Source organism: Pan paniscus, chromosome 7, assembly GCF_029289425.2.
Source record: "Pan paniscus chromosome 7, NHGRI_mPanPan1-v2.0_pri, whole genome shotgun sequence".
Classification (NCBI taxonomy): domain Eukaryota; kingdom Metazoa; phylum Chordata; class Mammalia; order Primates; family Hominidae; genus Pan; species Pan paniscus.
Window position 1 is genome coordinate 31,126,335 of NC_073256.2, and position 11,884 is coordinate 31,138,218.

Below are 11,884 nucleotides of genomic sequence, written 5' to 3' on the forward strand. Positions count from 1 at the left end.
TGTCTCTAATATCCAGGGCCAGGGGAGGGGGGGAGAGGATAATATTCCCTCAAATTTAGCAGGTGGTTTGACGCCCCTTGTGGTGTTGTTTTAAATATCCAGAGGGGAAGGCAATAGTACTATTTTTGATAGTCCGATTCATCCGCTCCACCTTTCCAGAACTCTGAGGCCAGGAGGCGGCATGCAGTTTCCGTGTGATCCCCAATACCCTTGCCGTCTTCTGTACCAAGGCAGCCAAAAACGCAGGCCCATTTTCTGAGCCGATCCGTAAGGGCGGTCAAAATCTAGGAATCACATCTCAAAGAAGCACAGGGGTTACTTCACGAGCTTTCTCAGTTCGTGTTGGATAGGCCTCCACCCACCCAGAGTAGGTATGCCCAGGAACTAGTACATACTTGTTACCGCCACACTTTGGCATCTCTGTGAAGTCCACCTGGAGACCTTCAAAGGGGGCTGCTCCATAAGCTCGTATGGCGGGCGGAACGGCTGGACCTTGCCTCGCCTCATGCTGTCGCAGGTAACACAGCGCTGCCTCACCGTTTTGGCAAGGGCTGAGAAAGGCGAGATGTAGAAATACCGGCCTAACAACTTTTCCAGTGACTCCTGACCTCGATGGGTGGTTTCTTGCACAGCCAGTACAACTGCAGCTCCTAGCAGCTGTGGCACAGCTACTCTCCCATCTGGTAACCGAATCCATCCTTCCTCCATCACTTGTCCTTCCCACTACCTGGAGAAAGTCCTTTTCTTCTTTAGAAGAAGTATGTCCAAAATCAGGTGCTTGAGGAAGCACTGATGCCCAGAAGGGGGCAGATGCTGCTTTTCGAGCCTCTGAGTCAGCGCGGGAATTCCCCAAACCCAGCAAGGTGGAAGCTCGCTGGTGTCCTCTGCAATGCACAACTGCCACCTTGTGGGGTTTCCATACTGCTCCTAATCATTACAAGATTTCTTCTTGATATTTTCTGTCTTTTCCCCCAGAGTTCAGTAGGCCCTTTTCTTTCTATCACGCTCCATGCACTTGAAGGGTTAAAAAGACATACCGAGAATCAGTGTAAATGTTGACAGTCTCACCCTCAGTGGGTTCTAAGGCCCGAATGAAAGCAATGAGTTCAGCTTTCTGGGCTGAAGTGGCCTGGGGCAATGATCTGGCTTCAACAACAGTGTCCAGGGTTATCACTGCATACCCTGTACCTCTCTCTCCTTGGGGGTTGAAGAAGCTGCTCCCATCCACATATAGTTCCCAGTCTACTGATGCCCAAGGCTGGTCCCGGAGGTCAGGTCTGCTAGAGTCAATTGAGTCCAACACTTCTACACAATCAGGCTTGACAGGGCTCTCTGATACCGGGAGCAAGGTGGCGGGGTGTAGGGTGTTACAAACTTCAATGGTTATACGGGCATTTTCGCAGAGCAGTTTGGTACTTGGTGAGTCTGGCATTCATTAGCCAATGATGTCCTTTAGTACTCATTAAAGTCACCACAGCACGGGAGGCCTTTATGTTCAGATTTTGCCCAAGAGTCAGCTTATTTGCTTCTTATACTGGCAGGGCAGTTGGTGCCAAGGCCCTCAAACAGGGGGGCCATCGTTTAGAAACCCCATCTAGTTGTTGAGAGAGGTAGGCCACCGGCCTCGGCAAGGGCCCCACAGTTTGGGTTGAAATTCCAGCTGCCATCTTTTCTCTCTCTGATGCATACAATAGAAAAGGCTTTGTCAGATCGGGTAGCCTCAGGGCTGGCGCTGCCAGAAGTTTTTCCTTTAACTCATGAAAGACTTGCTGTTGTTGGGATCCACATTCCAAAGGTTCCCTGTCCCCACCCCCTTTGTGACCTCATACAAAGACTTGGCTAATAGTGCAAAGTTTGGGACCCACAGTCTACAAAACCCCACAGCTCCTAAGAATTCTCTCACCTGCCTTCTGCTCTTAGGCTTTGCTAGATGGCAAATGACCTGCTTTCTTTCTGATCCCAGGCTGCGTTCCGACCCCTGTCGGATAGTAAATCTCAAGTAACGTACCTGCTATCAGCAGTTCTGAGCTTTCTTCTTGGACACCTTCTACCCACAGTCCTCCAGGTGCCGGTGTAGGGCATCTGTTCCCTTGGCACACCCGACTGCCATGGGGTGTCCCAGCAGAAGGTCATCAACCTACTGGAGCAACACGCAGCCTAGGTCTCTGCTGGGAAACTACTGGAGGTCTCGAGCCCATGCCTCCCCAAAGATGGTGGGGGAGTTCTTGAACCCTTGGGGAAGCTCGGTCCAAGTGTACTGAGTAGTGACACCTGACTCCGGAACTTCCCACTGAAAGGCAAACAGCTTCTGCCTCTCAGGGGCTAATGTGATAGGAAAGAAAGCGTCTTTCAGGTCCAAGCAGGTGAACCAGCTGTCCTCACCTGGCGGCAACCCCAACAATGTGGACGGGTTAGGTACTGTTGGATGTAAAGTCAGTGTAGCTTAATGAAGCAAGCGCAAATCCTGTACCAGCCGGTAGTCCTTGGTCCGTGGCTTGGGAACAGGCAGGAGGGGAGTGTTCCATGGAGACTGACAAGGAACAATCGTTCCAAAAGTTCTTAGGTGCCTTGAGATGGACCTGGATACCTTGAAGGGCTTCTCTGGGGACCGGCTCCTGTTTTTGCCTCACTGGCAGGGCCCCAGTCTTAACTGGCCAATCCCGGAGGGTTGTCTTCTGCCCGTACTCTTGGCCAGAGCTGGTCTTCTCTCTTGGCCCAGCTCAGTTCAGAAAAGTCTCCATTCCACCTTTCGGGGGACCGTAAGGGTCATAATGACTCCCGTTCTGGGTAACCTTAGCAGCGAAGAGGCGTGCGCTGTCAAACAGATAGTGGTTCTCAGCTTGCTGAGCAAGTCCCTTAACGAAAAGGTCAAGGGACAGTCAGGCGTGTACCAAAACTGATGAATGACTTTATGTCCTCCTACAGTACAAGTCCGAGGCAAGCAGAAAGCTTGCTTTGCTGAAACCCCCTTGGCTCCAATGACGTCAATAGTCTTTTTGGATAAAGGGGTGACCGGGGCGGTTACTATCGAATGTTCAGCACCGCTATCTATAAGAAAGTCAATGTCTCCACCCCCGACTGTCATTCTGACCGGAGGCTCTTTGGGGACGCTTGAGCCCGGTCTCCCTCAGTCCAAGAACCCTTCTGCCAGGTTTAGCAGGGCCCCCTCTTCCTTGTCCGGGGCGTCCTGCTCTGAGTCACCTTGTTTTCTTTTCAGCTCAGGGCATTTGTTCTTCCACTGTCCTATTTCTTTAAAATCAGCACACTGGTTACGCTGCAAACTCTCACAGCCAAGCTGAGTTTCTTTCCCAGGGCCCTCCTTCCCTTGCCTCTTTGAGGGGGAGCCCTCTGATTGATGCAGCTGACACACAGGTCGGCGTGTCGCCGGGCCTGACTTCCATTCTCTTTGTTGTTTTCCTTACGGCTTACTGCATCCCTGTTTACAAACACCTGGCTAGCTATTTCTAGTAATTGGGATGGATTCATCCCTGCAAGCCCAGCCTGTTTCTGCAGTTTTCTTCTCATGTCTTCTGCGCTTTGATGGACTAAAGCCATGTGAATCATGCGCTGATTTTCAGGGCTATCGGGATCAAAGGGAGTATACATACGATAGGCCTCCAACAATTCTCTCTCGTAGAATTGTGCTGGACTTTCTTCTTCTCCCTGAATGACCTCAGAGACCTTGTTAACATTTGTGGCCTTCTGAGCTCCCCTCATTAATCCTTCCAAGAGAGCTTCCCTGTCTCGGTTTAGCCTTGGCATATCCTCTCTTCCATGTGGGTCCAACTGGGGGTCGGTTCCTGGCAACTGGGTCCTTCCATACTCTTGGGGGTTTTGATAATCAGCTGGTGCATGTTCCTCTAGCCACTTAGTTGCTGCTTGGAGGACTCTCCGCCTTTCTTAGCTGTTAAAGAGGAACATCAGCCACTGGTGCCAATCAGCCCAGGTGTGGTTTTGGGTCTGGATAACAGCTCGGAGCAAATCAATTAGGGATTGTGGCTTTTCGGTATAGGGCGGTGTATTGTTTTTCCAGTTGAGAAGGTCGACGCAGGTGAAGGGCTGGTACCCAAAAACACGCCTCTCCACCACGTGACCATCCTCATCTATCCCAGTCTACCGCTGCTCTCTCAGGGGAATTTGTGTCCCCGTTTAGGGTCATAAACGAGCTGCCGAGGGAGGGGTGCAATGGCGCAATGCGACCTACCGCAATTAATAATCTCAATTATTAATTCACACTAATATTTATCAATATTAATAACCCATAATATAATTTTTAAAATCAATACTGATAATGATAATTAATATTAAATATTTATGCTAACGATAATAATACACGGTTACCATTAATGACTAATGAGGCCTGATATTAATAACTTGATTTTATCCATTAGAAAACATTAATAATAGCTCCTAATAATTCGTGTTAATATTAGTAATCTGAAAACTATATTAGCAATTATTTCTTAATATTAATATTAATATTGGTCATTCATATTGATGTTAATAATAAATGAGGTATAATTCATGCTCATATTACACCCTAATACCTGAGTGGGTGTACACCCACCTGCGATATTGCTCCTAAAGTCCAGTGAGGGAGAGAGTATGATATTAAGTTCAATATCGAAGTAGGTGTACACACAGCCGGTGATATTGTTCCGAATATAATCTCCAGGGGGTGGAGTATGACGTTATTCCCAATATATCACTGGGTGTGCATCAACCCGTTGATTTTGCTCCTAATATTCACTGAAGAAGAGAATGCTATTACTCCCAAAATAGCAGAAAGTGTACACCCCCGAGTGAGATGGTCCTTAAAAATATTCCAAGGCGGAGGGGGTGATATGACGACATATACGGCAGAAAGTGGACACCCCCAAGGATATTGTAGGCATGATCCTGGAGGGAAGAGAATAATATTACTTTCAATATCACAAAAGGTGGACATGCCCCCAATGATATTGTTTCTAATTGCAACGTGGCACAAGAGGACATGACACCCGATATCCCAGGGAGTAGAAACAGCCCTGAGATACTGTACCTAATATTCAGGGAGGAAGAGGATGATATGACTCCCAATACAGAGGAGTGTACAACTTCTGTACATCCAGGGTGTACACAGGTCTGTGAAACAGTTCATAATCTGCAGAAGGGGAGATGATATTACTCACAATATGATAAACAGGCTGAGAGACCACCGCGAATCCTAAGAGCCAGGGGGGCAAGAGGGGCTGGCTCTTACTCCCCGCGTCGCGGGGGGCGCCTCCCCCCCTGCGACGGGGGTCCTAAAAGAGCCAGGGGGGCAAGAGGGGCTGGCTCTAACTCCCCGCATCGCCGGGGGCGCCTCGCCCCCCTGCGACGGGGGTCCTAAGAGAGCCAGGGGGGCAAGAGGGGCTGGCTCTTACTCCCCGCATCGCGGGGGGCGCCTCGCCCCCCTGCGACGGGGGTCCTAAGAGAGCCAGGGGGGCAAGAGGGGCTGGCTCTTACTCCCCGCATCGCGGGGGGCGCCTCGCCCCCCTGCGACGGGGGTCCTAAGAGAGCCAGGGGGGCAAGAGGGGCTGGCTCTTACTCCCCGCATCGCGGGGGCGCCTCGCCCCCCTGCCATGTGGATCGTCATATCCAGGAGGCGAGAGCGGGGTGATATGGCTCCCCGCATCGCGGGGGCGCCTTGCACCCCTGCCATGTGGATCGTCATATCCAGAAGTCGAGAGCGGGGTGATATGGCTCCCCGCGTCGCGGGGGGCGCCTCGCCCCCCTGCGATGTGTATCGTCATATCCAGTAGGCGTGAGTGTGGTGATATGACTCCCCGCATCGTGGGGTGCTCCTCGCCCCCCTGCGATGTGGTTCGTCATATCTAAGGGGGGTAGTGGGGAGTGATATTGCTCCCCGATTTTTCTTTGGATTCTTTCTGTACTGCCACCCTCGTTTCACGCCCTGGCCCATTATCTTCCACATTCTAGCAAGATGCGGCTGCTAAAGTCGCAGGGGGTATACACCCTTCAATATTTTTCGTAATTTTGTTGGGGATTGTTAAACCTGATATCACAGGACTCTTTACACTGTGATGTTATTCCCAATATCCTAGCGGGTCATTAATAATAATGTCACATTGTGTGTACACTTTGTGATGTTACTCTTGTTCTCCTAAGCGGAGGTTACTTTTATTGTCACATAGGGTATGTTCCCTTTGATAGTATTCATAACATCCTAGAGGGATGTCACTTCTTATGTCACAGGGTTTGTACACCTTGTCAAATTACCCGTATTATCCTCATAAGATGTCACTGCTCATATCACAGAGGGTGTACACTCTGTGATCTTGTCGTCATATTCTAGGGACATGTTACTTTTAATGTCACAGAGGGTGCGCCCCTTGTGAAATTATTCGTTATAATTTTGTGGGATGTTACCTCTAATGTCACACGGTGTGTACACACAGTGATGTTTCGTGCAATATGCTATGGAAATGTTACTCGTAATTCACAGGTCCTGTACACCCTTTAATATTCTTCGTAATCTTCTAGGAAAATGTTACTTTTAATGTCACAGGGCCTGTAGACCCTGTCATAATATTTGTAATATCCTAGCGAGAGTTCACTACTAGTTTCACAATGCGTGTACACCCTTTGATATTATTCGTAATGTCCTGAAGAGATGTTACTACTGATGTCCCAATGCAGGTACGTTCTCTGATTTTATTAGTTATATCCTCAGGGGATGTTACTTCTAATGTCACACGGGGTGTGCTCTCTGTGTTCTATTTCGTAATATCCTGGGGCAATATTACTTTTAATGACACAGGGGGTGTACACATTGTGATTTTATTTGTGGTAATCTAGAAAGATGTTACTCCTAATGTCAGAGGGCTGTACACCCTGTGATATTATTCATAATTTCCCGGGGGTCTATACTCCTATTGGCACAGTCGATAACACCCTGTGACATTATTCGTTAACATTCTAGCGAGATGATACTCCTCATGTCACAGGTGGTGTACACCCCGTGTTATTATTCTTACTATTCTTGGGGGATGTTACTCCAAATGTCACAGAGATGTACACCCTGTGATATTATTCATATTGTACCAGAGGGATATTAGCACTAATGCCACGATGCGTGTCCACCTTGTGATGTTATTTGTCATATCCTGACGTCACAAGGGGTGTGTTCCGTGTGATATTCTTCCTAACATCCTAGAAGGATATTGCTCCTAACGTCACAGGGTGTGTACACCTCGTCACTTCATTCACAATATCCTAAAACTACGTTATTCCTCAGGTCACAGAGGGTGTTTACCCTGTGATATTTTTCCTCTTAATTTTGTAGGGTTTTACTCCTAAAGTCACACGGGGTGTACACAGAGTCACACAGTGATATGAGTTGTAATAGTCTATAGACATGTTACTCGTAAATCACAGGGTCTGTACCTGCTGTGATATTATTCATAATATTCTATGGGAATGCTGCTACTATTGTAACAGGATTGTACACCCTGTGATATGACTCGTCATATCCCAGAGGGATGTTACTACTGATGTCACAATGCCTGTACAGCCTGTGATATTATTTGTAATATCCTAAAGAGATGTTACTACTAAGGTCACAATGCATGTACACCCTCTGATATTATTAGTTATATCCTCGGGGGATGTTACTCCTAATGTCACACGGGGTGTAATCCCTGTCATATTATTCATAATATACAAGGGGGATGTTAATTTTAATGTCACCGGGGGTGACATTACGCATTAAAAATGCGTATTCCACGCCTGTGACACTATTCCTAATAAGCTAGGGGCATGCTCTTCTGAATGTCACATGGGGTGTACACCATGTGTGTACACCTGCTGTGATATTATTTGTAATATCCTAGGCAATGTTACTCCTGATGACACAGGCGGTGTACACCATGTGTGTACCCCTCCTGTGTCATTATTCACAATATCCTAGGGGGATGTTTCTTTTAATGTCACAAAGAGTGTACAAAACGTCATAGGAGGTGTACACATTGTGACGTTATCTGTAATACCCTAGAAGGATGTTACTCCTAATATGTCACAGGGGCATACACAGTTTGATGTTATTTATAATCTCATAGAGAGATATTACTTCAAATGTCACAGTGGATGTACACACACAGTGTATACCCTGTGATAGTATTCATAATATCCTAGGGAGATACAACTCCTGATATCACAGTGCGTGTACCTCGTGTGTGTACACCCTTGATATTAGTCATAATATCCAGGGTAAATATTACTCCTCATATCACACAGAGTGCACACTCTGTGATATTTTTCATCATACTTTAGGGAGATATTGCTTCTAATATCACAGTGAGTGTACCCCATGTGTGTATACTCTATGACAGTATATTCTATATCCTAGGGAGGTATTACTCCTAATATCACAGTGGGTGTTCACCCTGTGATATCATTCTTATTTCACCTTGCTGCCTTTTTTAACCCACACTGCAAAAGGAATGGAACAGATAAGGAGATATTGACATTAGACTGTTCTGCCGTGCGGCTGCCGCAGGACACTTTTAATGTCCCTGTTTCTCAGGCTGTAGATGAAGGAGTTCGGCATGGGGGTGACCACCGTGTACATCACTGAGGCCACTGCAGCCTTTCTCGGGGAAGATGACACATCTGAACTGAGGTACCCTCCAACGCATCTTCCATAAAATCAGCAAACAACTGACAGGTGAGACCCACAGGTGGAGCAGGCCTTATGCTTCCCACCTGATGATGAAACCCTCAGAATGGAGGAAACAATCTTATAGTAAGAGAAAAGGGTCCCCGAGATGGGAAGAAAACCAAATATGGCAGCAGGGAAATACATGATTATGTTATTGGTGAGGGTGTCGCAACATGCAAGATGGGGGAGTTGAGAAGGTTCCCAGAAGAAATTAGGAATTTCCACATCCTTGAAGCAGGTCATTTGTAAGGCAATCAAGTTGTGCAGCTGGGCGTCTAAAAGACTGAGAAAAAAAAAAAGACAACAAAACTAGAAAGCCACAGAAACACGGGTTCATGATGGTTGAATGATATATAGGGTGACAGATGGCCACAAACGGGTAATAGGCCATCACACTCAGGAGCATGTCTCTCTTCCATGCCTCCAAAAATGGCAAAGAGGGACATCGGAGTCAGGCAGCCTGCCTAGGAGATGAGTCTGCTGTGAGACTGGATGTCCACAATCATCTTGGGGACCATGCTGGAGGTGAAACCGATGTCAGGCAAGGACAGGTTGGAGAGGAAGAGGTACATGGGGGTGTGGAGGTGGGAGTCAGGGCTGACGGCCAGGATGATGAGCAGGTTCCCCAGCACTGTGACCAGGCACATGGACAGGAACAGCCCAGCAAGGACAGGCTGCCGTTCTGGATCCTCTGAACTTCTAGGAGGAGGAATAAAGCAACATCTGTTAAATTCTGCGGGTATGTAGAGATTGGACACCTTTTGCCTAGGAAAGAGGGTTCAAAAATCGGAAACAAGTAAACCAACACCCAGCATCGTGTCTGCATTTTGGATAGAAGCAATTCACAAGTAATGTTTTCAGATTTCAGAGCAATCCACACTCAGCAATATTTTGCGGTTCTGACAAACTCAATTGTCTTCTAATGCTTTCATCATTGATTTTTGTGTTATTCACTTCTTGCTGTACACACCTGTCTTAGAGACACTAGATTCAAGAATGTTCCAAGAACCAGATCATCATATAGAACAAATTCACAATTACTAGAAAATACAGCCTATCTTTTCCGAAGAAAACTCTGTAATGAAACCATTTTCCTCACTTTAAGAAAAAGGTTATTCTAATTAAAGGAAATTAAGAACTCATTTTCTTTGATTCGAATACACTGATACAAATTCCCTTGATGTAGAAGATTTATAAGCACTGTATAACAGCTGAGACGATGCCATCTGGAAATGAAATGAAAGTTGATAGTTCATAAGCAGAAAATAGTTCCACAGGCCAGATAGGTCCTAGTGATTTTGTCATTATGTTTTCTGACTTTTCTCCTTCCAGAGAGTAATTGCTTCCTCAAATCGGTGGGTCTTGTTTTAAAATTCATGGAAGCTCTAACTCCTGTCCTTAGCTTCGGTGGACTTAGAGTTTTCATCAGAACATTTGGCCGGACGCGGTGGCTGACGCCTGTAATGCCAGCAGTTTGGGAGGCCGAGGAGGGCGGATCATGAGGTCAGGAGATCAAGACCATCCTGGCCAACGTGGTGAAACCCCGCCTCTACTAAAAATACAAAAACTTTGCCCGGTATGGCAGCGCGCGCCTGTAGTCCCAGCTACTCGGGAGGCTGAGGCAGGAGAATGGCTTGAACCTGGGAGGCAGAGGCTACAGTGAGCCGAGATCACACCACTACACTCCAGCCGGGGCAACAAGAGCAAAATTCCATCTCAAAAAACAAAAAATAAAAAACACGCACTCTGTCACACTGATGTCACACTGATGACAGCCAATTTTTGTGAACCAAGGAAGTGTCATTTCAATAATTCACATAGATTTTTACTTTTGCTGTCTCCTATATCCCAAGCAAGATATCGGCTCTGGGGAATCAGAAACAAAAGAGACTCACTTGTTCCTCTCACAGTACTCAGTACTTACTGAGAGAAGGACAAAAAAAAAAATGTCCTGCCTGGAAGGCAGGGAAACCAGAGCTTCAGGTCAGGGGATATTTCTGTTGAACTGTATGGAGCTTAAGCTTAAAATATTAACGAAGGGCACCCACGATCGGTTTAATCATCGCTCACTTCTATTGGATCAACTAGAAATCAACTCAGATGAGAGTGCTGAGTCCCAGAGGATGGACATCTCACCCCTTGCCATACAGATAAGTAGAAAGGGTGGTACTGAAAATTAATGGGCAGACTCTAAGTCCCAGGTACTATACTTGATAGTCTCCCAACTCTCAAAAAGTTGTGGGTTTTTTTGGGGGGGTTTTGTTTTTGTTTCTTTGAGATGGAGTCTCACTCTGTTGCCCAGGCAGGAGTGCAACGGACAGATCTCTGCTCACTGCAACCTCCGCATCCCAGGTTCAAGCTGTTCTCTTGCCTCAGCTGAACACCTGACCTTGTTATTCACCTGCCTCAGTCTCCCAAAGTGCTGGGATTACAGGCATGACCCACCGCGCCCAGCTTCAAAAAGTTTTAAGCAGAACTCAGAGGTCTTAATCACAGGCACATCGGAGGAGCATTTTTGAAATGGTTTCCAGCTTCCTCAATAGGAATGGAAGCCAAACTCTGAATTGATGACCCCTTTGAGGAAGCCCAGAGCTGTAAGGAAAGCCAGGAACAGAGGCAAGGGAGAGAGGCATCCCGAATGATCCTGTGCCCATTCTTTCTGGAATCTTTAATGTGATCTCAGCTGCCCTTTCCATAATTGACACAGTGATTGTGGCACCCACTGCTCTAGCTGTGTTCTACAAGGGACCCCCAAAGGGAAGGGCACAGGGAGCAGGGGCATCGGCCTGAGTGACAAGGACTTGAGAGGGCAGGTTGGATGCAGGGAGAGGACTGGCCAAATGCCATGTGTCTGGACTTAGACTGCCTGGTTGAAATTGGACTTCACCCTTTTTGACTTCATGATCTGGTACAAGTTCTATGAAAATGCGTTGCTCCTTTTCTAGTCTGTAAAATCATCATGAAATGTGCACTCATAACTGGGAGACTACACAGATGAAATGAAACAAGCTGCATAGAGCACAGAGCTCAGAGCCTGGCCTTCAGGAAGCCCTCAGTAAGGGTTCATGATGCCATAGTGTCTGTCGTCATCCTCTTTATCCTCATCATCACCTTCATCCTCTTCTTGTTGTTCTGATGGAATAGTTTAGAGGGACTCATTCCCTGCTATCATGGGTGAGATGT

General features: G+C 47.1%; 1 pseudogene; it reads right to left on the reverse strand.

Annotated features, from left to right (window-relative positions):
* Positions 1 to 8,509: 8,509 nt before the first annotated feature.
* Positions 8,510 to 9,527, reverse strand: LOC100991414 (olfactory receptor 7E24-like; annotated as a pseudogene).
* Between the last annotated feature and the right edge of the window lie 2,357 nt (positions 9,528 to 11,884).